Raw genomic sequence first — 26,963 nt, forward strand, 5'->3', positions numbered from 1 at the left:
TGCATATTTGTTACTGAGTTTATAAAGAGAGCAAAGCATGTTATTGTCTTGCCTCCTTGTCTCCCAGTGAGACGCTCATGTGACATTTTACAAAAATGAATAATCAAAAGAGGTAAGTGGTCAAGAAACATGAAACTGCAAAAAAAAAGAAAGAAAAGAAAAGAGAAGTGATAACACAAAGTGAAATTCAAGTGGAACATAAATGTAATTGTAGAAGAAATAGTGGCCATTCACTGAGGCAGATGTTTGCTTGATATTTCAATTATTTTTGCCAAATAAATCAAGTCTGAATCTGATTGAAGCTCTATATTTACAGAAATACAGGGCCCAGAGATACGTGTTGTGTTACGGTGTTTTCCTGTTGCTATAATACCTGAGGCTGGGTAATTTATAAAGAAAAAAGGTTTAATTGGCTCACAGGTCTGCAGGCTTTACAGGAAGCATGGTGCTGGCAACTGCTCACCTTTTGGGGAGGCCTCAGGAGGCTTCCATTCATGGCAGAAGGCAAAGTGAGAGCAGGCTTCTCACATGGAGAGACTGGGAGCAAGAGAGCAAGCGGGGGAGGTGCTACACACTTTTAAACAACAGATCTCCTGAGAACTCACTCACTATCAGTGGGACAGCACCAAGTTATGAGGGATCTGTCCCCATGACCCAAACACCCCCCACAAGGCGCCACCTCCAACATCGAGGATTATATTGATGAAAGAAGGTAAATACCAGTAACATGTGAAAAGAGCTGCATCTGGAAAGCTGCTCTATCAACGAAATCATTAGAAAAATGTGATACTTAGTGTACGAATTTCAGGAAATTTCCCTATTACACTTGCTACTTTGAAGGAATATGTGTATTATTTCCAAAAACATACAAATTGAATATTTAATCATTGAATGCATGTGTATATATATACACACACATATATATATCATATGTATATGTTCACATCACAGAGTAGGCTTATGGCAATTTTTTTTCTGAAGCACCTGCAGAAATCTGTCCTCTTTTCAGTTTCGAAAACCCTCACAAGCCGTGGGGGAAAGAGGATCCTTTAGATGCCAGACAGTTCATGAGGCACATTGGGTTGCAGTAATTTTAACATAATTCAAATTCATAACTCACAGTGAGGAAACATGAAAGTTGCTCCCAGCTATCAGTAAATGAAAGGTGGGGCGGGGCTGCTGTGGGGGCGGGGCCTTGTGAGCCAGTGCCTGGACTCTCACCTCACAAACCGAAAGGCGGCGCGTGAAGGGAACTCAAGGCCTGATTGGTTCCTCCTAAGCAGGACGCGATCTGGTTGGCAGGACAACCGGCCTTCAGTTAGAGCCTTCAGTGAGTGCCTTAAGTTGGTGACATTTGGTTGCCTTTCCAGGGGAGAGGTGGCGGGTGCTCAGCTCTGCAGGCTTGGGGACAAGCGAAGGCCCAAGCTGCCCAAGAAGAGCAGAGGTGCCCCACGGGGAACACGCTGGCCTGTCACATGAGCACCAAACCCAGCCCAGGGTAGGGCCCGCGCACGGCTTCTGCGGAGCCGTCCTGCGGCTCTGACATCTATGAGTGGGCGGCCAGCAAAGGCGCAGGCCCCAGCACAGAGGAGCAGAGGCGCCCGGAACACGCTGTCCCCCAATGCCAGCCCCAAGCTGGGCTGGCTCAGGGTGCGTTTTTCGGAGCTGTCCTGAAGCTCTGGATCCACACCGTGGCGGTGGGAGTAGCGCCAGACTCCACTGCACTGGAGCCTCCCTAGTCGGATTTGGGAGCTGTGACTTGCAGCACATTGGTGACCAGAAGACGCCAAAAGGTAGGGAGACTGCAGATACCGCTTGGCCTCAGGAGCTCCTTTGGCAGTTGCCTTTGGCAGTTCCCCGAAGAGGCATCCACAGCGTAGGGCTCCTCCCTCCTGCCCCTAGTTCGCTATCCTAGGCCTAGGCCTCAAGCAGGAGCACTGGCTCTGCCTCGCCTCCCCATCCCTTCTTTTTTCCCTGCTGTTTCCAGCTGGTTTCTTTCCTTCTACCTAACCCAATGCCCACTTCTGGGCCCTCTTCTTCTTCCCCCAGGCTGGCCGGAAACTACATTTTTAGAATACAAAATGTATGCTACAGATTTCATTGCCGTAGAGGAAATGCCTGACAGCTCTTGTATTTAAACTTAAGGAGCCACACTGGGACTCACAATTTCATATCTTGAGTTCTAGACCAGAGCCCTCTCTCCTAAAGCAATGTCAGAGGGTCAGAGGTACTCTTCTTGATTGTAATAATAACGATTTTTTGTAGAGACAGGGTCTCACTGTGTTGCCCAGGCTGGTCTCGACTCCTGGCCTCAAGTGATCCACTCACCTTGGCCTCCCACATTGCTGGCATGATAGGCAGGAACCACCGCATCTGGCCTTTGGAGGTGCTCTAGCTTTGTGTGTTCAGCTAATCTTCCTGCACAGCTGTCAGTAAGATGCTCCTGCAGTGTAGTTCCAAAACTTTCTGCACAAATTCAGTGGATCCTGTGATATATTTTACATGAAACAGCCCTTTTTTATTGCAGATAAGCTAGACAATTCACAGGTAGTAACCTATGGCCTAGAAAATTTTATTTCTTGATCAAAACAACTGTTTATAGATGCTTGTGGTCCAAAGATGTAGATTCCTAATCATGCCCAAGAAGTGATGTCCACTACAAGCAACCAGGGAGGGAGTTTAGGATTGTTCTGAGGCCGTGAAAGCCGTTGAAATTCACCCATAAGGGGGCAGAGAAAGGGAATCCACATGTTTTGATCCCTCCATGTGCTGGGTATAACTGGGTCTTCCTGAAGGTGCACCACATTTGGTGTCAGAGAGAACTGGAGTTGAATCCCAGTTCCAACACTCATTATGACGTGATGGTGAGTGAGTTTTTAAATCCTCTGAGCCTCAGTTGGCTCATCTATAAAAGATTGAATTCTTATGAGGCTTGCATAAGTTTAGTGTATAAAAATCTGGGAATAATACCTGTAATTTAAAAGACGTGGTTGTTATGAGGCTTCAATTAGGTAGTGTGTAAAAATCTGGACACAATGCCTTTAATTTTGTATTTGTTCAATATATAGAGAAGGAGGATTATTTTTCTCTCCTTAATTTTTAGAATAAGTTTACACAATTGGCATTATTCATATTTTTGAGATAATCAAAGGACCAGTACATTTAAATAAATCATTATAGTCACAAAGCAGTTCACCATATATTTACTTGGTAATTGCTACTTAAAAGTAGCAATGATGATCACATTGAATATCTTGTATTATGTGTCAGTTTTGTCTTCCGTGAGCCTCTTCATTTGTGGAAACCATAGAATCTAAGTTGCTCTATCAAAGTGATCATTAGAAAAATGTGATGTACTTAATGTATACATTTTAGAAAATCTCCTCTGTTAGTCTTGTTAATTTGATTGAATATGTGTGTTTTGGATTATGAATATGGATATGTATTGATATATGAAATATGACTTGACATCATAATCTTAGCTCATGGCAATGTTTTCTTCTGAAAGCACCTGCCGAAATTTGTCTTTGTTCTAGTTTCAAAAAAAGTCAGAGGCGATGAGGCAAGGGGATGTCTTTGAATGTCAGATAGTGCATGAGGTACATTGGCATACAGTAATTTCAGCATAATTCATATTCATAATTTACAGTAAGAAAACCTGAAAGTTGCTATCAGCTACTAATAAATGAAAGGTGGGGCGGGGCCGCTGTGGGGGCGAGGCCTTGTGAGCCAGTGCCTGGACTCCCACATCACAAATGGAAGGGCTGCGCGTGGGGGGAGCTCAGGGCCTGATTGGTTCCTCCTAAACAGGAAGCGATCTGGTTGTCAGGGCAACCGGCCTTCAGTTAGAGCCTTCAGTAGGTGCCTTAAGATGGTGACATTTGGCTGAATTTCCCAGGGAGAGGTGGCAGGTGCTCAGCTCTGCAGGTGTGAGGGCAAGCAAAGGCCCGAGCTGTCCAAGAAGAGCAAAGGTGCCCCATGAGGACCACACTGACCTGTCACATGTGCCCCAAAGCCAGCCCCAGGCAGGGTCAGCCAGTGCAGGGCTTCTGTGGAACCGTCCTGCTGCTCTGACATCTATGAGTAGGCAGCCAGGAAAGGGGCAGGCCCTAGCACAGAGGAGCAGAGGCGCCCAGAACACTTTGTTACCCAAAGACATCCCCAGTCAGGGCCGGCACAAGTGTTCTGCAGAGACAGTCCATGGCTCTGACGTCTACCAGTGAGCAGACAGCAAAGGCGCAGGCCACGCTATAGAGGAGCAGAGGTGCCTGGAACTCGCTGTCACCCAAAGCCAGCCGCTAGTGGGGCCAGCTCAGGGTTGGGTGAAGCCATCTTGCAGCTCTGAGATCCACGAGGTGGAGGTGGCAGTAGCGCCGGACCCCACTGCTTTGGAGCCTGCCCAATCGAGTTTGGGAGCCAGCGAGGTTCCTGACTGCAGCACATTGGCCACCAGAAGACGCCCAAATGTAGGGAGGCGAAGGATACCGCTTAAGTTCAGGAGCTCCTCTGGCCGCTGCATGCCCAAGGTTCCCTTAGATGCATCCAAAGCCTCAGTTTTCACATCTATAAAAGATGTGATTGTTATGAGGCTTCCATAAGGTAAGTGCAAAAATCATGGCAAATTCTTCTAATTTAAAAGAGAGGGTTTCTATGAGGCTTCTATAAGGTAAGGGTGTAAAAATCTGGACACAATACCTATAATTTTTTAAGTGCTCAGTATATGGAGAAGGAGGATTATTTTTTCTCATCTAATTTTTAGAGCAAGTTTATAAAATTGGTGATATTCATATTTATTAGACAAACCAATGATCAGAAAGAATAAACAGCTCACCAGAGTCACAAAGCAGTTCAGAATGCATTCACTGGGTAATTTCTAGTTAAAAGTAGCAATGATTATCACATTGCAAATTGTGTATTATGTGGTGGTTTTCTCTCACATAATCTTCCTGGTGTTTTGAAACCAAAGATTCTAAGTTGCTCTATCAAAGTGATTATTAGAAAAATGTGATGTACTTAGTGTGTACATTTTAGAAAATTTCTTCTGTTAGTCTTGTTAATTTGGTTGAACATGTGTATTATTTTAAAAAATGTAAATTGAATATGTGTTTAGATATATATGTGTACATATGAAATATGATTTGACATTATAGAGTAGGCTTAGCTCAAGACAATGTTTTTTTTTTTTTTTTTCTGAAAGCACCTGCAGAAATCTGTTTTCTTGTTTGTAAGAATCTCAGAGGTTATGGGGGAAAGCAGGTTCTATGAATCCCAGATAGTGCATGAGGCAGATTTGGTTTCAGGCATCATTCATTGTAAGGTGATGATCCCTTGGAGCTTTGTCACAGTGAGAAACCTGAAAATCATAGCAATCAGCAATGAATGAAAGGTGGGGCGGGGGCGCTGGCATGGCGGGGCCTTGTGAGCCATGTGCCTGTGCCTGCAATTCCATGTTGTGGGGAAGCATGCAGGGGATTCTGGACCTGTTTGTTTCCTCTGAACCAGGATGTGGTCTGGTTGACGGGGCAGTCGGCCTTCACCTGGTGGCCTTCAGTGGGCGCCCTCATTGGTTGCCCTCAGTTTGTGCCCTCAGTTGGTATCCTCAGCTCCTAGTCTTCTGTTGGTGGTCTTCAGTTGGTGGGCATCCACGGAAGGAGGAGAAGGAGCTCCACCTATCTTCTCTCCTCCCACAGTCACAGCTCTCATGCTTGTTGCAACCAAGCCCATTCTGAATAAACCAGGCAGGCTGATGGCTGCTGCAGACAAGTCAGCTCATTATAGGCGGGTGAGGCAGGGTGGCGGCTGCTAGTGGGGTGCAGCCCCATGGCCTGGTGCTGCCTGTGCCAGCTGTGCCTTTGCTGGGAAGACGTGACAGGTGCTGAGCTCTGCAGACTTGGGGGCAAGCGAAGGCCCAAACTACCTGAGATGTGCTGAGTTGCTCCTTGTGAATCACACTGACCTGTTCCATGTGCACCAAAGCCAGTCCAAGGCACGGCGGGCACAGGGTTTCTGCCGAACCTCCTGCAGCTTTGACATATTTGAGTGGGCCACCGACAAAGGCACAGGCCCCAGCAGAGAGGAGAAGAGGCGCTCGGAACACACTGGACCCCAATGCCAGCCCCAAGCAGGGCCAGCTCAGAGCGGGTGTGGTGAGCAGAGCCATCCTGACGCTCTGAGATCCATCAGGTGGAGGTGGGAGTAGCGTCAGACTGCAATGATTTGGAGCCTACCCAATCGGATTTGGGAGACAGCAAGGGTCCTGACTGGCAGCACATTGGTGACCAGAAGATGCCCCAAGGTAGGGAGGCAACAGATATCGCTTGGCCTCAGGTGCTCCTCTGGCTGCTGCTGACCCAAGATTCCCCCCCATAGGCATCCACAGCCTGGGGCTCCTCCTTCCTGCCCCTAGTTAGCTTTCCTAGGCCCAGGTCCCAAGCAGGAGCACTGGCTCTGCCTTGCCTCCCAACCCCTTCTTCTTTCCCTGCTGTGTCTGGCACGTTTCTTTCCTCCTTCCTACCCCAATGCCGAGTTCCAGGCCCTCTTCTTCTTCCCCCAGGCTGGCCAAAAACTAAGTTTTCAGAATACAAAATGGATGCTACAGATTTCATTGCTGTAGAGGAAACGTCTGACACCTCTTGTATTTAAACTTAAGTAGCCACACTGGGACTTACAATTTCATATCTTGAGTTCTGGACAGGAGCTCTCTATTTTAAAACAATGTCAGAAGTGTCAGAGGTACTCTTCTTGATTCTAATCATAAAAAATAATTTTTTTGTGGGGACAGGGTCTCACCATGTTGCCTAGGCTGCTCTCAAACCCCTGGCCTCATGTGATCCCCCCGACGTGGCTTCCCACATTGCTGGGCTGACAGGCAAGAACCACCACACCTGGCCTTTGGAGGTGCTCCTGCTTTGTGTGTTTTGGTTGGTCTTCCAGACCAGCTGTCAGTAAGTTGCTCCTGCAGCATCGTTCCAAATCTTTCTGCACAAAATCAGTGGATGCTATGATGTTTTACATGTAATAGTCTCTTTGTTTATTGCAGATAAGCTAAACAATTCACAGTTAATAACCTAGGGCCTAGAAATTTTCATATTTTCTATTTTATTTATTTGAGATGAAATTTCACTCTTGTTGCCCAGGCTGGAGTGCAATGGCAAGATCTTAGGTCACTGTAACCTCTGCCTCCTGGGTTCAAGCGATTCTCCTGCCTTAGCCTCCTGAGTAGCTGGGATTAGAGGCATGCACCACCAAGCCCGACTAATTTTGTCTTTTTTAGTAGAGACGGGGTTTCACCATGTTGGTTAGGCTAGTCTCACACTCCTGACCTAAGGTGATCTGCTCACCTTGGCTTCCCAAAGTACTGGGATTACAGGTGTGAGACACCATCCTGGCCAAAAATTTCATTTCTTGATCAACAAACCTGTTTCTAAGGAGATGCTTGTGGTCTAAATATGCAGATTCCTAGTCATTTCTGAGAAGAAGGGAATGACTGCAAGGCAACCTGGGAGGGAGTTTAGGATTGTTCTGAGGCCGTGAAAGTCATTGAAATTCACAAATAAGTGGGTAATGGGAATACATATATTTTGATCCCTCCATGTGCAGGGTATAACTTGGTTTTCATTAAGTTGCACCACCTTTGGTGTCAGAGAGAACTGGATTTGCATCCCACTTCCAACACTCATTAGGACATGATCTGTGAATGTGTTTTTAACTCCTCTGAGCCTCACTTTGCTTATCTATAAATGAGGGGATTCTTATGAGGCTTCCGTAAGGTAAATGAGTAAAAAATTGGGTGGGCAAAATGCCTGTAATTTAAAAGATAGGGTTGCTATGAGGCTTTGATAAGGTAAGTGTGCAAAAACCTGGACCCAATGCCTGTAATTTTGTAAGTGTTCAATGTGTAGATAAGGACTATTTTTCTCTCATTTAATTTTTAGAGCAAGTTTATAAAATGATGTTACTCATATTTTTGAGATAATCAAACCAAGAATCACAAAGATTAAATGAGTCACCATAGTCACAAAGCAGTTCACAATACATGTCCTGGGTGATTGACAGTTAAAAGTAGCAATGATGGGTGGCCGAGGCCAGAGGATCATGAGGTCAGGAGATTGAGACCATCCTGGCTAACATGGTGAAACCCCGTCTCTACTAAAAATACAAAAAAAAATTAGCTGGGCATGGTGGTGGGCGCCTGTAGTCCCAGCTACTCGGGAGGCTGAGGCAGGAGAATGATGTGAACCCAGGAGATGGAGCTTGCAGTGAGGCGAGATCCTGCCACTGCACTCCAGCCTGGGTGACAGAGCGAGAATCCATCTCAAAAAAAAAAAAAAAAAAAAGTAGCAAAAGATGATCACATTTAAAATCTTGTATTATGTGATGCTTTTCTCTTACATAAGCCTCATTGTTTGCTGAAGCCATAGATTCTAAGTTTCTGTATCAAAGTGATCACTAGAAAACTGTGATATACTTAGTATATAAATTTTAGAAAATGTCCTCTATTAGTCTTGTTAATTTGATTGAATACGTGTGTTATTTTAAAAAATGTAAGTGGAATATGTATGGATTGAATGTATATGTGTGTATATACATATATATGAAATATGATTTGATATTATAGTGTAGGCTTAGCTCATGGCAGTGTATTTTTCTGAAAGCACCTGCAGAAATCTGTCATTTTTCTAGTTTGTAAAAATCTCAGAGGTTATGGGGGAAAGGGGATTCTATGAATCCCAGATAGTACATGAGGCAGATTTGGTTTCAGTAATTTTAGCATCATTCATTGTAAGGTGATGATCCCTAGGAACTTCATCACAGTGAGCAACATGGAAGCTCCTAGCAGCCAGCAATAAATGAAAGGTGGGGCGGTTCCGCTGGCAGGGCGGGGCCTTGTGAGCCTGGTGCTTGACCTCTCAATTCCCAGTTAGGGGGACACATGCAAATGGTTCTGGGCCTGATTGTTTCCTGTAACCAGAATGCGGTCTGGTTGGCAAGGCAACCAGTCTCCACTTGGTGGCCTTCAGTGGGTGCCCTCATTGGTTGCCTTCCGTTAGTGCCCTCAGTTGGTACCCTCAGTTGGCGCTCTTCAGTTCATGGGCACCAAAGGAAGAGGAGGCGCTCCATCTGTGCGCTCTCCTCCTGCAGTCACAGCTCTCGGGTTTGTTGCATCCAGGCCCATTCTAAATAAACCAGGCAGGTTCCGACTGTTGCAGATAAGTCAGCTCAGGATAGGCGGGTGAGGCAGGGTGCGGGCTACAAGTGGGGTGCAGCCCCATGGCCAGGGGCCGCCCGTGCCAGCTGTGCCTTGCCAGGAGGAGTCGGTAGGTGCCAAGCTCTGCAGACTTAGGGGCAAGCAGAGGCCCAAGCTGCCCGAGAAGAGCAGAGGCGCCCCCTGGGGACCACGCTAACATATCGCATGTGCACCAAAGTCAGCTTCAGGCAGTGCCAGCACAGGGGTTCTGTGGAGCGGTCCTGGGGCTCTGAGATCTGTAAGTCAGTAGCCAGGAAAGGCACAGGCCCCAGCAGAGAGGAGCAGAGGCATCCAGAACATGCTATTCCCCAATGCCAGCCCCAAGCAGGGCCAGCTCAGGGTGTGGTGAGCAGAGCCGTCCTGCAGCTCTGTGAGGTGGAGGTGGCAGTAGCACCAGACCTGTTTTGGAGCCTGCCCAGTTGGATTAAGGAGTGGGCCAGGGTCCTGACTTGCAACACATTGGCGACCAGAAGACACCCAAAGGTAGGGAGGCGAAGAATACCGCTTGGCCCTAGGAGCTCTTCTGCCTGAGGCTGACCCAAGTTTCCCCCCAGAGGAATCCACAGTCTGGGGCTCCTTCCTCCTGCCCGGAGTTTGCTTTTCTATGCCCAGGCCACAAGCAGGAGGGCTGACTCTGCCTCGAGTCCTCACACCTTCTTTCCCTGCTGTGTCCAGTCGGTTTATTACTTTCCTCCTACCTACCCCAATGCTCAGTTCTGTTTCCTCTTCTTCTTCCCCCAGGCTGGCTGAAAACTGAGTTTCAAAATACAAAATGTATGCTACAGATTTCATTGCTGTAGATGAAATGTCTGACAGCTTTTCTATTTAAACTTTGGTTGTTCTCTTCGTGCTGAAACATCAAAGGTAAAACCAGCAAGCAGCTGACATACATTCCATCCAGCCATCCCCCAAAGCCCATGTTGTAAACCATCCGCATTATTCCAATAACTGCTCTTTTAAAAAGAGAAAATAGGCTGGGTACAGTGGCTAACGCCTGTAATCCCAGCACTTTGGGAGGCCAAAGAAGGAGAATTGCTTGAGCTCCAGAGTTCCAGACCAGCCTGGGCAACAGATCAAGAGCTCGTCTCTACTAGAAATCAAAAATTTAGCCAGATGTGGTGGCGTGCACCTGTGGTCCTAGCTACTCGGGTGCCTGAAGTGTTTGAATTGCTTGAGCCTGGGATTTCAATGCTGCAGTGAGCTGTGATCACACCACTGCACTGCAGCCTACGTGATAGATAAAGACCTTGTCTTAAAAAAAAGATAAAAGATAAAAAAGGGTTACACTAAAAATGTGCATTTTCTATTTTCCCCTTTAATATCCTACAAACATCCTCACGATGACAGAGGAGAAAATACATTGTAAAATAATAGCCAATAGGTATGACATCCTCCATAACATTTTTCAACTGAATAGATTAGTGAGGATTCAGTTAAATCTATCTTAAAATCATAGCTAATAATTATGACTTAGTTACGAATCCAGTTCAAAACCTCTCAGTTGACTGTATAACTTCTGTTGAATATTTCTCATGTGTGATTCAAAACAACCTTAAATAACTGTGACAATAGCATATCACCCAGCTAGGACAGGCAGGGTGCTTCACTTTAGCAGTTTTTCACTTCTTTCACCCCTTCATTTTGTCCATCAGTCAGTGGTGAAAACAATTAAATCTTGGTATTTATTGAACTTCTTTTAATTTTGACAACCACTGCAGGCCTGTAAAAGTTGTATTTCTTTAATGTTCTCATTATCTTCTCCATCCTGCACTTCTCATGCAATGCCCTTTCAGCTATTATTTTCATTATTTCTATAATGCCAATCAAAGGAAAGCATTTAAAAATGCTGAAAGAAATAAAAGAATCCCGGAATAGAAAACACTTAACTATATGTGAACATCAATACCCAAGCCGTCTGTTCAGAAATTTTTTTTAAAAGGAAAAAGTACATCACCAGTTAATTAGCTTATCACGCTAAGTAAATAAATAAAATAGAAACTAAATCAGAAGGCACTTTGTTAGGAAAAAAACTTCCAAATTTAATCTTCAGTGCTAAGAGGCTATTAAGCGGAGAAAGAAAGAAACCGGAACCCTGATGAAATGTCAATTGGATGATAATTATCACTAAAACAGAGGGATTCAATCCAGCTGCCTGGAGACCTTTCATTATATAAATATAAATTATTATCTATTACAGCATTGGCAGAGGAAGGGCTATGCCTCTATTAGACTTCAGCCAAATTTGGTGTTCTGGTTTCTACCAGTAGCACGCTGGTGATTTTTCTTTTCAGAACTCACATATGTATCTCATTTGATCTCATCACAACCTGAGGCACAGGTCATAATAGGGACTACGGGGCTCATTTTATACCCTGTGAACCAGCCAACTTTCATACAATTGAGTAAAGGTAAACTGTCCAGGTGAGGTGGCTCACACCTGTAATTCCAGCACTTTGGGAGGCCGAGATGGGCAGATCACTTGAACACAGGAGTTGGGAGACCAACCTGGGCAACATGGCAAAAAAACCATCTCTACAAAAAATACAAAAATTAGCTGGGCATGGTGGCACATGCTTGTCATCCCAGCTACTCAGGAGGCTGAGGCATGAGAATCACTGAGCCCTTGAGGCAGAGGTTGCAGTGAGTTGAGCTTGTGCCACTGCCTCCAGCCTGGGTGACACAGTGAGATCCTGTCTCCAGAAAACAAACAAAAAGAAAAAAAAAAAAAAAGGCCAGGTGCGGTGGCTCATGTCAGGAATCCCAGCACTTTGGAGGCCGAGGCGGACAGATCACGAGGTCAAGGGATTGAGACCATCCTGGCTAACACAGAAAACCCCATGTCTACTAAAAATACAAAAAATTAGCCAGGCGTGGTGGCATGCGCCTGTAGTCCCAGCTACTTGGGAAGCTGAGGCAGGAGAATCGCTTGAACCGGGAGGTGGAGGTTGCAGTGAGCCGAGATCGTGTCACTGCACTACAGCCTGGGCGACAGAGTGAGACTCCGTCTCAAAAAAATAAATTAATTAAATAAAAATAAAAATAAAAAATGGTTAACCGACATTACTTTTTGCATTTTAAAGTTTATATACCTGAAGATTTTTTTATTGATCAGACATCTCTCACAGAAAACAAAATATGTAATAAATATTTCTACGAACATTAAAGTAAATCATACTAAAAAATATAAAAATACAGAGAAAATATCAGAGAAGATAGTTAATTAAATGTATCTGGGTAAATGGCAACTCTGAACCATAATGCATTTGTTGGTAAAAGACCAACATGGCACTGCTTTCCTGAAGAAATAATTTATAAAAGTTATATTCTTATTAGCTTTTTTGAGTTTTAAGACTGAGACTGTACTAAATTGATTACAGATGTGGTGGAAATAGTTGTAAAAAATGTAGAAAGTGAAGAATCAGGACAAGAGAAGTATGTACTCATTTTCTATTTTTTTTTTTTTTGAGACGAAGTCTTGCTCTGTCTCCCAGGCTGGAGTCCAGTGGCGTGATCTCGTCTCACTGCAAGCTCTGCCTCTGGGGTTCACGCCATTCTCTTGCCTCAGCCTCCCGAGTAGCTGGGACTACAGGCGCCTGCCACCATGCCCGGCTAATTTTTTGTATTTTTTAGTAGAGACGGGGTTTCACCGTGTTAGCCAGGATGGTGTCAATCTCCTGACCTCATGATCTGCCCGCCTCGGCCTCCCAAAGTGTTGGGATTACAGGCGTGAGCCACCGCGCCCAGCCAGACTCATCATACTTTCACATACTTTCAATTTCTGATATCATTTCTCATTTCTCATAAGAATGTGTGGGGTTTCTCCAGGGCATCACATATTAATTCTGAAGCTATTCATGCACTGAGGTAAGACAATCTCACGGTAATTATAGCAGGTTTTAATTAAGGTATATTTCATAAAAATCTTAGGCCCATTTCTGTAGAATACATGCAAACAATATGGTCAGCCAACAGTAAGCTTAAAATGGTTAGAAATAATTCTATGCATTTTGGAGATTTTATATCCCTGAAGAATCTTATTTACCAGTCATTTTTTACAGACAATGAAATACATAACAGATATTTCTAAGAACATTAAAGCAAATCATACAAAATATATAAAAAATATAGAAAACATCAGAAAAGATAGTTAATTAAATGTATCTGGGTAAATGTCAACTCTGAACCATAATGTATTTGTTGGTAAAAGATGGATATGGCACTGCTTCTGTGAAGAAATAATTTATACAAGTTATATGTATCAGTTTTTACATTCTAATAATACATCTTTCTTTTACGGGTTTTAAGACTGAGACTGTACTAAATTGATTATAGTTGTAAAAATGTAGAAGGTGAAGAATCAAGAAAAGGGACATTTGAACTCATTTTCTTAAATAAGGGGATTTGGACCAGGAAAAAGATGAAAAAATATCTAGTTTATTCTCAGAATTTTGATGAGGCAAATTGAGAAGACTTACTTTCTCTGGGTTCACAGTATGCCCCCACAAAAATAAGATTGGATTACTGCTAATTAAGAAATTAATGGGCAAGTCAGAAAGAATAAAACTGGGGTAAACCACAGTGATGCATTTTTCTTTGGAGAATCTCAAGGAAATTAGTTATTTGGTTGAGCTGACTCGGTGTGATGGTGTGTGTTTTTCCGTATGTGTGTGTGTGTTTGAGTGTGAGTGCATGTGGGCAAGTGCCAGTGTGTGTTTGTGCTACCTTTAATGTTCATAAGTCAACATGCTTTTATTGTTATTAACCCTATTCTGTTTTAGATATAGTCACTTGAAGTATTATTTCATTGTAGATTTGTTGCTATTAAGTGTGTATCAACTGAAACCCATCTTTCTATTTTGTTATGTATATTTCTGTCAGTGTGATATATATACAACATCCAAAAACACTTGGAAACTTCATGTAATCATATTCAACCCAACCTGTGGATACAGCTCTACACTCACAATGCATGAATGTCCACTTGTGATTGTCCTGTTTACCTACAATTAATTAATGATCTGTTTTGCTTTCTGGGTCTCCTAAGAAACATCCTCTCGAAAAGGTAGTAACACTTATAGATCCATCTAGAACTATCAACTCTGTATTATAGAGAATATAGGTTATTTATTAATCATTGTGTTTATAAACCCATTCAACCTGTAATGGAAATGATTCTGTCTCACGTAGACAAAAGGGTGGAAAAATGGAACAACGTTCAGAAGAGGAAATTTTAGCCATGTAAGGGAATTTCTCAAAAGAATGCAAAGATTTAAAATGTCTATAGGCAGTAAGCTAGTAACTTCAACAGTTCCATATGGGACTACCAAGTATGTATTTTACAGAATATACATTATTTAGTAAGGATTGGGTTTCCAAAACCCTTCAGCCTCTATTGGAAATAAAAGATTGTGTTTCACCTAGACAAAACCGTAAACAAATGTACCAACATTCTGAAGAGGGAACTTTATCCATCTAGGGAATTTCCCAAAGGAATGCAGAGATTAAAAATGTCTATAGGCCCTGAGCAAGAAAATTCTACAGCTCCATCTGGGACTACCAAGTCTGTATTTTACAGAATATACTTTATTTATTAAGAATTGGGCTTCCAAACCAGTTCAGCCTCTATTTGAAATTGATAAGCTGGACTTCATTCAAGTTAAAAGCTCTTGTGAAGTGCACAGTCAAGAGAATGAAAGGACAAGCCACAGATGAGGAAAAATACTTGCAAAAGACATATCTGATAAAATACTGTTATCCAAAATATATAAACCCTTAAAATTCAACAATAAGAAAATGAACAGTCCAATTAAAAAATTGACAAAAGATCTGAATGGACACCTCACCAAAAAAGATACAGATAGCTAATAAGCATATGAAAAAAATGCTCAACATCATATGTCATTAGGGAATAGCAAGTTAAAGATGATACCACTACATACCTATTAGAATGGCTAAAATTGAAAACACTGGCAATACCAAATGCTGAGAAGAATGTAGAGCAATGAGAACACTCATTTATTGTCGGAGGGAGAGCAAAATCGAGTAGCCACATAAGAAGATGGTTTGGCAACTTCTTACAAAATTAAACACACTTTTGTCATATGATCCTGCAATTGCACTCCTGTTTGCCTAAGTGAGCTGAAAACTGATATTTACACAAATGTCTGCACACATTTCTAGCTGCTTTATCCATAAGTGCCAATGTTGGTGGCAACCAACATGTCCTTCAATAGGTGAATGAATAAATGAACTGTGGTTTACTCAGACACTGGAATATTACTCAGTGATAAGAAGAAATGGGCTGGGCACGGTGGCTCATGCCTGCAATCTCATCACTTTGGGAGCCTGGAATAGGTGGATTGCTTGTGCCTAGGGTTCAAGACCAGCCTGGACAACATGATGAAATCCCATCTCTACTGAAAACTCATAAACTCGCCGGGCATGGTGGTGCACGTGTAAACCCAGCTACTGGAGAGGATGAGGCCGGAGAATCGCTTGAACTCAGGAGGTGAAGTTTGTCGTGAGATGAGATTGTGCCACTGTACTCCAGCCTGGGCAACAGATCAAGACTCTGTCTCAAAAAAAGAAACAAAGGAAAGAAAACAAACAAAAAAGAAATGAGCTATGAAGCTGTGAAAAGATAAAGATTTGGAGTACTATGCTTTGAATATGGGTTGGCCCTTCGAAAATTCATGTTTAGTCTTGATTCCCAATATGGCCATGCTGGGAGGTAGTTTAAGAGGTGATTAAATCATTAAAATGGATTAATCTCTTTCAGGGTTAGTTCTCATGGCAATGGATTAGTCACCACGAGAGTGGGTTGTCATAAGCAAGCTTGCCTCTCCTGGTTGGTCCCTCTTTTGCATGCATCCACTTCTCATCCTGCTTATCTGCCATGTTATGATGCAGTCAATGGGCCTTCCCCAGACACTGGCACCATTTTCTTTGTACTTTACTGCCTCCAGAAACATGATCCAAAATACATCTCTTTTCTTTATGAACTACCCAATCTCAGGTATTCTGTTATAGTAATAGAAAATAGACTAAAACATGGGGGAACCATAAGTGCATATTAATAAAGAAAATAAATCAATTTGAAATGGCTACATACTGTGTGTTTCCAACTATATGATATTATGGAAAAGGTATAATTATGGAAACAATAAAAAAGATCAGTGGTTGCCTGGGTTTAAAGGGGAGGGAGAGATTAATAGGCAGAACACAGGATTTTTAGGACAGTGAAACTAATCTGTATGATTTTATAATGGTGGATACATGTCATTGTACATTTCTGAAAACCCACAGATTGTGCAATCCGAAGAGTAAACCCTAAGTAAACTATGAACTTTGGATGCTAATGATGTGTCCATGTAGGTTCATCAATTGTTACAGTGCTATTTTTGTAGAATTGTGGTAGTGGAGGAGATTGTGCATGTGTGAGGCAGGCGACAAATGGGAACTCCCTGTACTTTTTGCTCAGATTTGCTGTGAATCTAATACTGCTCTAAAAAATAAAGTCTGTTTCAAAAAACAAAAACCAAAAGTGGATGGCTTTAACATAGATTAGATTGTGCTGAAGAAAGAATTGGTGAATGGGAATTAAGATCTGATGAATATACCCAGAATAGATAAAGAAATAGAAAATATACACAATTAAGAGATAAGGAAGCTAGTGTTAGAAGATCTAACACACAATTTCACCAGAGTTTCAGAAGAAGTGAATAACGAGAAGCAATGTTTGAAAACAAAATAAATTACAATTTTCCGGAATAGTGAAAGGCAGATATTTGTAGATTCAGAAACCTCAATGAATTATCAGGCAAGTTAAGTAAAAAGAAATCCACAGTCCCACTGTGTGCAGCAAAGACAAAGAAAAGGTCTTAAAATCATGCAGAGGGGAAACAAAGAGATGAACCAATAGAAATAATAATTTGACAGGTGACTTCTCAACAGCAACAGTGAAAGGGAGAAGACAGTAGGGATAATTTCCTCAAAAAACCAAGCTTTTACTGTCAATTAAAATTTTACATCCACTGAAACCATCTTTGAAGAACGAAGGTGAAATAAAGATACCCTAGGAAAAAAAATACTCAGCTATATGTCAAATGCTAGACAATAATGTGTGTGTTTGTGTGTGTGTGTGTGTGTGTGTGTTTGAAACCGAAGTGTTCCAACGTCCATGTGTTTGCTGGTTTAAAGTTGTTTAACTTGAGACTTTATTGAGTATGGATATTATCATTATAGGTAGCCATTGAAAGAATAGATACAGTATATAAGTTTTCAACAAGAAGCCTAAAAAGGAGAATAAGAGAAAAATCCTCATCACATGAAGTTGACAAGAAAGGAAGAAAAAAACCCCAGAAAAATCCAGGGTAATAGTAAGTACAAAATAAGATGTTAAAAACAAAATATATAATCACATTCACAGTGAAAAAATAGTAGGCTGGGCGTTTTTGCTCATGTCTGTAATCTCAGAGCTTTGGGAGTCCAAGACAAAATAATTGCTTGAGGCCAGGAGTTAGAGACCAGCCTAGGCAACACAGTGAGACCCCCATCTGTGTAAAAACATATTGTATAATGATTTTTTTTGAAAACTAAGGAACATAAAAAAACCATCTTATTATTTAGTGCTATATATTTTTCTGTAGTTCAGTTTGGGCTTTTTTTTCCCATGGTTATTGGGATATAGTTTTTTCTTATTTATTGCTTTTTAGATGTTGTGAAATCCATTTATTCCTGTTTAATCCAAGAGTTTTTAACTCTGTATTTCTTTTTCTAATCACTGTATTTCTTAATTTCTATGCAGTTGGAATTCTCTTGTCTGTATTTTTTTTTTTTTTTTTTTGAGACAGAGTCTCGCTCTGTTGCCCAGGCTGGAGTGCAGTGGCGTGATCTTGGCTCACTGCAAGCTCCACCTCCCGGGTTCACGCTATAACTAAAGAATGTGTTTGGTAAAACTCTACTATTCAAAATGTGTTAAGGTTTCTTTGTGGCCCAACATAAAACATTTTTGGACATGTTTGGTGATTTTACATAAAAACATATATTCTGTAGTGAAAAGTTTTACTATATCAAATTGAATGTATTGATTACATTATTCAAGTCCTTTCTGAGCCTCTTTATTAGATGAGTTAGGTTTTTTTTTTTTTTTTTGAGACGGAGTCTCCCTCTGTCACCCAGCCTGGAGTGCAGTGGTGCAATCTCTACTCACTGCAATCTCTGCCTCCCATGTTCAAACTATTCTCCTGCCTCAGCCTCCCCAGTAGCTGGGATTACAGGCACCTGTCACCATGCCCAGCTAATTTTTTTGTACTTTTGGTAAGACGGGGTTTCACCATGTGGGCCAGGCTGGTCTCAAACCCCTGACCTCAGGTGATCTGCCTGCCTTGGCCTCCCAAAATGCTGGGATTACAGAGATAAGTTAGGTTCTTAAGAGATGTGTATTAAAAGCTCCTACTTTAATTATATTTTTATCCAAGTTTTTTTCTAATTGTTTAAAATTTACATATTTTACTGTGTATTATTGGTACATACAGATTTTTTACTTATATTTTCTCAAAAAATAGCTTTTATCTTAACAATGATTCTATTTATTCTGATTTATACTTATAACTATTGATTTCAATTCACCTGACATTAATATTGCCATTCATGCTTTCTTTTTGTTGTTTGCTTTGAATCTCACTTTTTTTTTACCTTTATCTACCATTTTTATTTGTTTTAAAGTGTTCTTCTTGTAAAAACAAACAATGTATAAACAGATTCTGATTAATGTGATAGTTTCTGTCCTAATAGAAGTACACAGACTGATCACATTTATTATAACAACTGATATATGTGATTTATTCCTCCTATCTTACATTGTGCTTCATCTTTATTTTACTGTTGGCCTCCCCCAGACTTTCTTATCTTTTTCTGATTTGAAATCCACTCTTTTCCCCGATACCCCACCCTGCTGTTGATTTGAAAACTTGACTGAAAAACAATTCTACAATTCCATTCATAGTTATCTTCTTTATTTGCCACTTTCATGAGAAAACAAGTTTTTAGATATTTTTCCTCACTGAGATTCTATTTGTCCATTGCTTTCCCCTTCATCCCAATAGATGAGACCTTCGGAATGTTATGTTTTGCATCTAGTTACGTAGCTGCTAGATTTTGCTGAGATAGTTTAATATTTTGAACTTTAGATTATTAGTTTTTCCCTTGAAGTGTATCTGTTCTGTTTAAAGTGTCTTTGCCTTTGACGCTCCCCCATTTCTCTGCTCACCACCATCCTTTTTTCATGGTTCCATCTTAAAGTCCTTGTCTTGATTACTTTCTTAAGTGTTTTGCCCAAACAGGGTGGATAGGTGATATACTCTCTGAATCTTTGCATAACTGTTAGTACAGTTTTTATTTTACTCCAACGGTTGATTGATATTCATTTGCATGTAACATATCATCGTGCCTCTTTATCTTGCGCCTGAGCCGTATTCTCCAGGCTAGCTTTTATCAGTGGTAAGCTGATATTTTAATCTCTGTCTATCTACTGCGTGGTCTCTTATTCTGAATTTCGACTGAAGAGAAAAAGGAACATGGTTGCTTTTTTATGCAGCAATAAATAATAAATAGAAAAATTTGCAATGTTTATAATTGCTTAAATTGAAATATCATGTATGTATATGAATAAGCATGAATAATATTCTGAGTACATTAGTATTATATTGAACGTTAAATATTGATTGATCCAACTACTAGTCATTGAGCTCCTGGAAGCCAGGGACAACATTTTAAACATTTCTGTGTCTCTAATGTATTTGCTGGAAGACAAAATATATTTCTCTTCCTACCCTTCCTCTCCCCCAACTCCTCCAATCTAAAATTGATCCTGTTTTCAGCACAAGATTCCAGATGGAAGTCAAGGTATATAGTGATTTTATTAACTCCGGTAGCAAAAATATTGTTTAAATAAAGATAAAAATTTTACATTCCATCTATGGTTTCCTTAATTTAAAAACATATTGGTAATACAGTTATATAGTTCAAAATCAAAGTGGTATAAAATGATATTCAGTAAGCCATCTTGCTCCCACCCTTGTCTCTATCAGGTTTGTACCTGTTTTTCCCTGCAGAGTTCATTCATTCAACAAATATTTATTGAGTACTTAGGTGCTCATTATGTGCCAGACACTATTCTAAGTGCTAAGGGCATAGCAATGGAAAAAAAAAAACAAAACAAAAACAGGAAAAATAATTGTGGCCCCATGATGCTTACTTCTAGTAGGAGAGACAAATTAACAAAACAAATAAGTTATATCGAATATTAGGAGATAAGTGCTACAGAGGAAAAGAAAACAGGTGTGCACCACCATGCCTGGCTATTTTATTATTATTATTATTTTTTTAGAGATGAGGCCCTGCTATGCTGCCCAGCCTGGTCTCAAACTCCTGGGATCCAGTGATCCTCCCCTCTTTGCCTCCCAAAGTACTGAGATTACAGGCATGAGCCATGTGCCCAGCCAATATATATATATTTTTTTCTTTTGAGACAAGATCTGGCTCTGTCACCCAGGCTGAAGTCCAGCGGCTCTGCAACCTCGGCCTCCTAGGCTCAAGGGATCCTCCCACTTCAGCTTCCTGAGTAGCTGGGACTACAGGTGCATGCCACCACACCTGGCTCAGTTTTGAATTTTGTTTTGTAGAAACAGGGTTTTGCCATATTACCCAGGCTGTTCTCAAACTCCTGAGCTCAAGAGATTCAGCCACCTTGGCCTCCCAAAGTGCTGGGATTACAGGCGAGAGCCACCATACTGGGCCAAGATTTTTTTTAATTGGTTAAAAAAAAGGTTTGGTATTGCCTAAAATAACTAAACAAGGTGGTATTTTATACACTGTTTAGTCAAACTGAGTATTTTCTGTCTTCCTTTCAAACACTGTTTCAACGTGATTTTTGAGTGTGTTTTTCTCATTATTTGTCTTGTGAAAGAATTTCTTCCTTATTTGAAGAAAAGATACAGTTTGAGGAGACAGTAGTGGCGCTTCGGCCACGCGCTGGGCCGCGGTTCGCTCCTCCCCGCGTGCGGCCAGGCTGCCAACACTGGGGACCTCGGGCGCCTGCCAGTCCGCAGCCAGCGGGGACAGCGGCCGCTTGGGGGAGGCGGCGGGGCAGGGGCGAGGGGAGGCCCAGCCCGGGGTCCCCCGAGCGTGACCTTCCCCGGGGCGAACCTCCTATCCCCACCCCTTCCCGGAATCCGTGCAGGGGCACTCGCCACGCCTGCAAGCATAGCAAAAATGTCCCAGTGGGGACCATTCAGTAGCAAGAAATAGCACCGCGCGCCACCCTTACAGCCACTAACTCTTTTGTTCTGCGTATTTAGGTAGAAACATGACTCAGAGAATAGGGTTCCTGCTCTGCAGCCTAAGCCAGAGGCGACGGTTTCCGCTTCTGCTTCTCTTGGCAGTGACCTGCCTTGCCTTGGTCTGCTGCCTTTTGCAATCTGTTCTTGAAGGAAGTGCCAGCCTCTCGCATCTTCCTAGGAACAAGTCCGACCACGATCAGGGCTATTGTGAAATTAGCTAAATTAGTCCGTTCTCTCGACTTTTGGACTCTCTCCTCCGAATGCCTTATAGGTATAGTTTGACAATCTTGCTCACACCTGGGTGTGAACCTGAGTGTACCCAGCCAGGGAGATATCGGGGTCTGTACAGGATTGGTACCCCTTATGGGTTAGAAAGACCTTCTTTCCTTAGCTCCAAGGCCAGATCTACTGGTGCTGTTCTGGTGCTAAGAGACAGCGTGTTTCTAACAGAAAATAAGTGATATAATTAAGCATTCAGCGCATGCACTCAAACACACAGAGCCAGTGAGAAAATGGGTAAGCATTAGAGATACAGAAATGCAATTTAGTCCTCAAAAAATTCACTCTAATGAGGAAACAGACCAGCAAGTACGTAACTGCAGTTCTCTGACTCATGTATTTTCTTATTCTTGCATTAAAGAATGTGATAGCCTGATAGCTGGGTACATTAATTTCATATTTAATTTTATATTTAATGATTAATTTAACCCATTAATCATATTTAATGGTTTTTTTATGGAATGAAGACATCATAGACTATGTAAAGACATCTATGAAAATAAGCCAGTTCGATGGTGTTTTTTGCATCTTGAAGAACAGTATGTAAAAATATGCAAAATGCTTTACAAGTAAAGATTGTTAATAAGCACCTGTAGCTTACCTGGTTTAGATTAGGTTTATATATTAAGAAACATCCAACAGGTACAATTTGCCAAGTAGAGTGTAGCAATAAGCACTCAGATTGTACTTGACAATCCTATGACTAAGACATTATCATTTGCCCTTTTTTTATTTTTTTAAAGATCAGGAAACATATAGAGGAAATACTGTATTGTCAAATAAGTATCACACTGAAGCTCACACAGTTGGCAAGTATGGCACTACACAATTTTGTCAGGCCATTTTCATATAGAGATTTCTTGGCCACATTGAAACAGAAAACGTTGCTCTTAAAATGATGCCGTAGGCCAGGTGGGGTGGCTCATGCCTGTTATCCCAGCACTTTGGGAGGCCGAGAGGGGTGGATCACTTTAGGTCAGGAGTTCCAGAGGAGCCTGGCCAACATGGCAAAACCTCTACTAAACCTCTACTAAAAATACAAAAATTAGCTGGGCGTGGTGGTGCATGTCTGTATTCCCAGCTATTTGGGAAGCTGAAGCAAGAGAATTGCTTGAACCCAGGAGGCAGAGATTGCAGTGAGCCGAGATTGCGCCACTGCACTCCAGTCTAGGTGACAAAACGAGATTCTGTCTTTAAAAAATAAATAAATAAAAAGGTGCTGTAGTATTGCAAGGCTAAGTAGGGTCAGCAGATGAAGTTCCTCAAGACTTTCAACATTACTGGATAGCTAAACTCTTGAGAAAAAACAGTAACCTACCAATTGGACATACGGAATTCACAAGTAGCTCTTTTGACACAACTAGGCCAAGCATGAGTTGAAGAAGTTAAAAACATTATCTGAGTTGTGCAGGTAACTGCTAAAGAACAGACTTCTCTTATGCAGTCTGAAAACAACTTTAGTCTGTTTTGCTGCCCTTAGACAAATGAAAAGAGCCAGTACAGATGGATCAAAATGGCCTATGTGTAACTGAAAGTGGTCAAGGTTGTTGTTTTGATGTTGGAGTGTTAGGTACCCTCGAAGACATTTTCTTGCCGTGTTGACGGTAGTATTTAAAACATAATATCTACAATAGGACCAGGTTTTATAGCCAAAGAAATTGTAAATATAATACCAGGCCAGGCACAGTGGGTCATGCCTGTTATCCAAGCACCTTGGGAGACCGAGGTGAGAGGATCGCTTGAGGCCAGGATGTCGAGACCAGCCCAGGCAACCTAAGCAAGACGCTGTCTCTACAAAAAATAAAATTAGCCAGGTGTGGTGGTGTGTACCTGTAGCCCTAGCTACTCAGGAGGCTGAGGCGGGGCAGGTTGCTTGAGCCCAGAAGGTTGAGAGTTCAAGGCTGCAGTGAGTTGTGATCGTGCCACTGCACTCCAGCCTGGAAGAAAGAGTGAGGCACTGTCTCCAAATAAATAAATAAATAAATAAATAAATAAATAATCCTATGTATTACTGCATCTTGGTTCACAGTACTGTGTAAAACGTCTCATCCTGACGTTACTAGATAAATGATCAATAAATTATCCGAATTATCTTACTCTGGTAAGAACATTTATTGAGAGAATAGGTTCAAACATTTGCAGTGAAAGTTTAGAAGTTTTTGTGGATTTCTTAGTCTTACACAAAACTGAATTCTAAAGAATTTAATTTTGCCAGTACTGATCTTCCTGAGATCGTAAGATAAAGGGTTAGTATGCTTTTGGAATTTTCTCTGGGGTTTTTAGTCTATGACTTCTTAGCTTGTTAAAGCATCACATAGGTGAGGGTTGAATATGCTTGAAATAGCCTTTTTTGTTCCATGGCTGGTGCACACATGTATTGCCCAAGCAGCTATCTTGCCAGAATGTGCATCAAACGGTACAAAATGATAACTACTAATGGAAGGTGATATGCTGCCCCTGCCTTACCAATGTTAGAGCATCATAAAGGATATTGCGTTAATTATATAATCTAGTTAATTCCATACAGAGGCTCTCCTACAAAAGAAGAAAACATACTATTGATCTTCCACTTATAATCATATTGTCTGGTTTTCTGGTGTGAATGCTAAAATCTGCCACTTTTTGATTGACTACACATTTATTCCCCCAGGATGCTACCTTATAATACATCATGGTCTTAAGGGAAGATATAAAGGGCTATATGTGGCCATATGGCCCATATTAGCCTGTTTTTATTACTCATTTGAGAAAGATAGAAAATTGCTGTTGTAACTGATATTTAGTTCACTTAACCCTGGATGGAATAAATTGGCGTTACTCGAACAGTGGAGCAAATTGTCATAATGCTACCTTTCTCCAGTGATTTGAAATGTCATTTTCACTATATAGGAAATTCTTCATAGCTTTGGATTGTTTCTGTGCTTTTTACTGAGTTCCATTGATCTTTGCATCTATTGCTTCTCTTTTTAGGATAGCAATATTTTTAGTTATTGTATTCTTATAATTTTTAATATAAGCAAACTTGTTTCTCTTACTTAAAAAAATCTTATGTGTTCATTTTTGCAGATTTGCACATTAAGATTGTCTATTTCTTCAAAAAAATCCTGTTAGCATGTTAATTTGATGCCTATTATGTTTATTAAATAATTTGGTGACACATTTTGACAATAAATCTCTATCCAGAAACAGGGTCTTTTGTCCCTTAGTCTTATAGTTTTATTAATACACCTACTCTCTTCTATTTGGTTATTGTTTTAATTGCTTTGGATTGGAAAAACAGATTAAGAGTTTAGGTATTGTATATAAAATAAGACTAAATATGTTCTGAGAATCTAAAGCGTGGTCAAAGCTTTCTTTTCCTCTACAGCTTTTAAAATACGGTACAGGTGTTTTAGTGTATGGATGTTACGAAACATAGTTTGTCTCTGCTGAGGCCATTTCTAAACTTTTAGCTTTGTGGGAGGGCATCTATCATATGTGGGATCTACAGCAGTTTTGTGCATCTAGTAAGCCATGTATTGCCTGGTCTTAAAGTTATTTATGTTTCTTGTCTATCTGTTTCCTATCTGTTTCCTTTAGCTAATTGTGTTTCCAAAGGGCAGAATGCATGTGATTATGTGCCTAATGGATTTTGGTTCCATTGAATTAACTAGTACAATACTTGTAATTCTATAATGCAGCTCACCTCCATTTAAAAATATGTATTTTTATTTATAAATATGTTGCAATTCAATTTGCCTTCCATGAGTGAAGATCTTTGAAGACAGGGTATGTGTCTTCCTGTTTTAAGCTTTTTCCATTTCCTAACCTCTTGAACAGTTCCATGTACTGTCCTAAATGAATGTTGGCTAGATCGTGTTGAAATGGCAAAGTAGCCTTTAAATAACAAAGCATGAAGAAAATAGTGACTTGAGTTTCCGGAAGAACCATAGCCTTTCTAAGGGATGTTAGTGCTGTATATGCAACAAATGAGAACATTAAGAATGGTGTTCTATTTTATCAGCTATGTGCCTGTTGATCCTGTGAAAGAAAATTTTATGTTCTCAAAGGGAAAATTGTTTTTTCAATTGCCTTTCCAACTCCTTTCAAATCAAGAGTATCTCTTGTAGCAGTTTCAAAGGTTAGCCATTATTTTTTCACAACACAAATACTAAACTCACTAAAACATTTGTTTAAAATAATTTTTAGAGTTAATATTATTAGTCTAACTATAAATGACTATCTGTGTTTAAAATTCAAATACTTGGAGATGTCATTCTTAGAAATCACACTCTGATACTTACTTAGTTTCATCTTAACATTGTCTTACAAGGAAAATATACTTCTGTGAAAAAGAGGAAAATGAATTAAATTGTTATCTTAGATATCCTTTATCTAATGGTCTCTAATAAATTCTTCATTGTTCTCTCATGATATAAATGAATTTGGGTTAAAAATAGGATGTTTACTTTTTTCTAGTTCCTTAAATGAATTTGTCCTGGGAAAAATATTGTTTTACCGTGCATCATAAGAAACCAATAAAAATTTTAGAACCACTAATTTTTCCTAAATAGCATAAATAATCATGGAAAGTATGGTACATCTCTTATGAAAAAATATTAGTATTTTCAGAAGAGGTTTATTTTTTGAATTTTCTTCCATTAAGTCTCTATTCTTTTGTTTGTTTGTTTGTTTGAGACGGAGTCTCGCTGTGTTGCCCAGGCTGGAGTGCAGTGGCACGATCTCCACTTACTGCAAGCTCCGCCTCGAGGGTTCACGCCATTCTGCTGCCTCAGCCTCCAGAGTAGCTGGGACTACAGGCGCCCGCCAACAAACCCGGCTAATTTTTTTTGTATTTTTAGTAGAGACGGGATTTCACCGTGTTAGCCAGGACGGTCTCAATCTTCTGACCTCGTGATGCGCCCGCCTAGGCCTCTCAAAGTACTAGGATTAAAGGCGTGAGCCACCGCGCCCGGCCATTAAGTCTGTATTCTTAAAAAATATTAGGCTGAGCGCAGTAGCTCACTCCTGTAATCATAGCATTTTGGGAGGCTGAAGCGGGAGTATCACTTGAGCCCAGCAGTTTAAGGCTGCAGTGAGCCATGATTGTGCCTCTG

The 26,963-nt window shown here is 41.1% G+C and overlaps 1 pseudogene; it reads left to right on the forward strand.

Annotated features, from left to right (window-relative positions):
- Positions 1–26,963, forward strand: part of LOC112135123 (putative ankyrin repeat domain-containing protein 30B-like) — a 156,529-nt pseudogene that overhangs the window by 47,228 nt on the left and 82,338 nt on the right.

The sequence above is a fragment of the Pongo abelii genome, chromosome 8 (genome assembly GCF_028885655.2).
Source record: "Pongo abelii isolate AG06213 chromosome 8, NHGRI_mPonAbe1-v2.0_pri, whole genome shotgun sequence".
Taxonomy (NCBI): Eukaryota; Metazoa; Chordata; class Mammalia; order Primates; family Hominidae; genus Pongo; species Pongo abelii.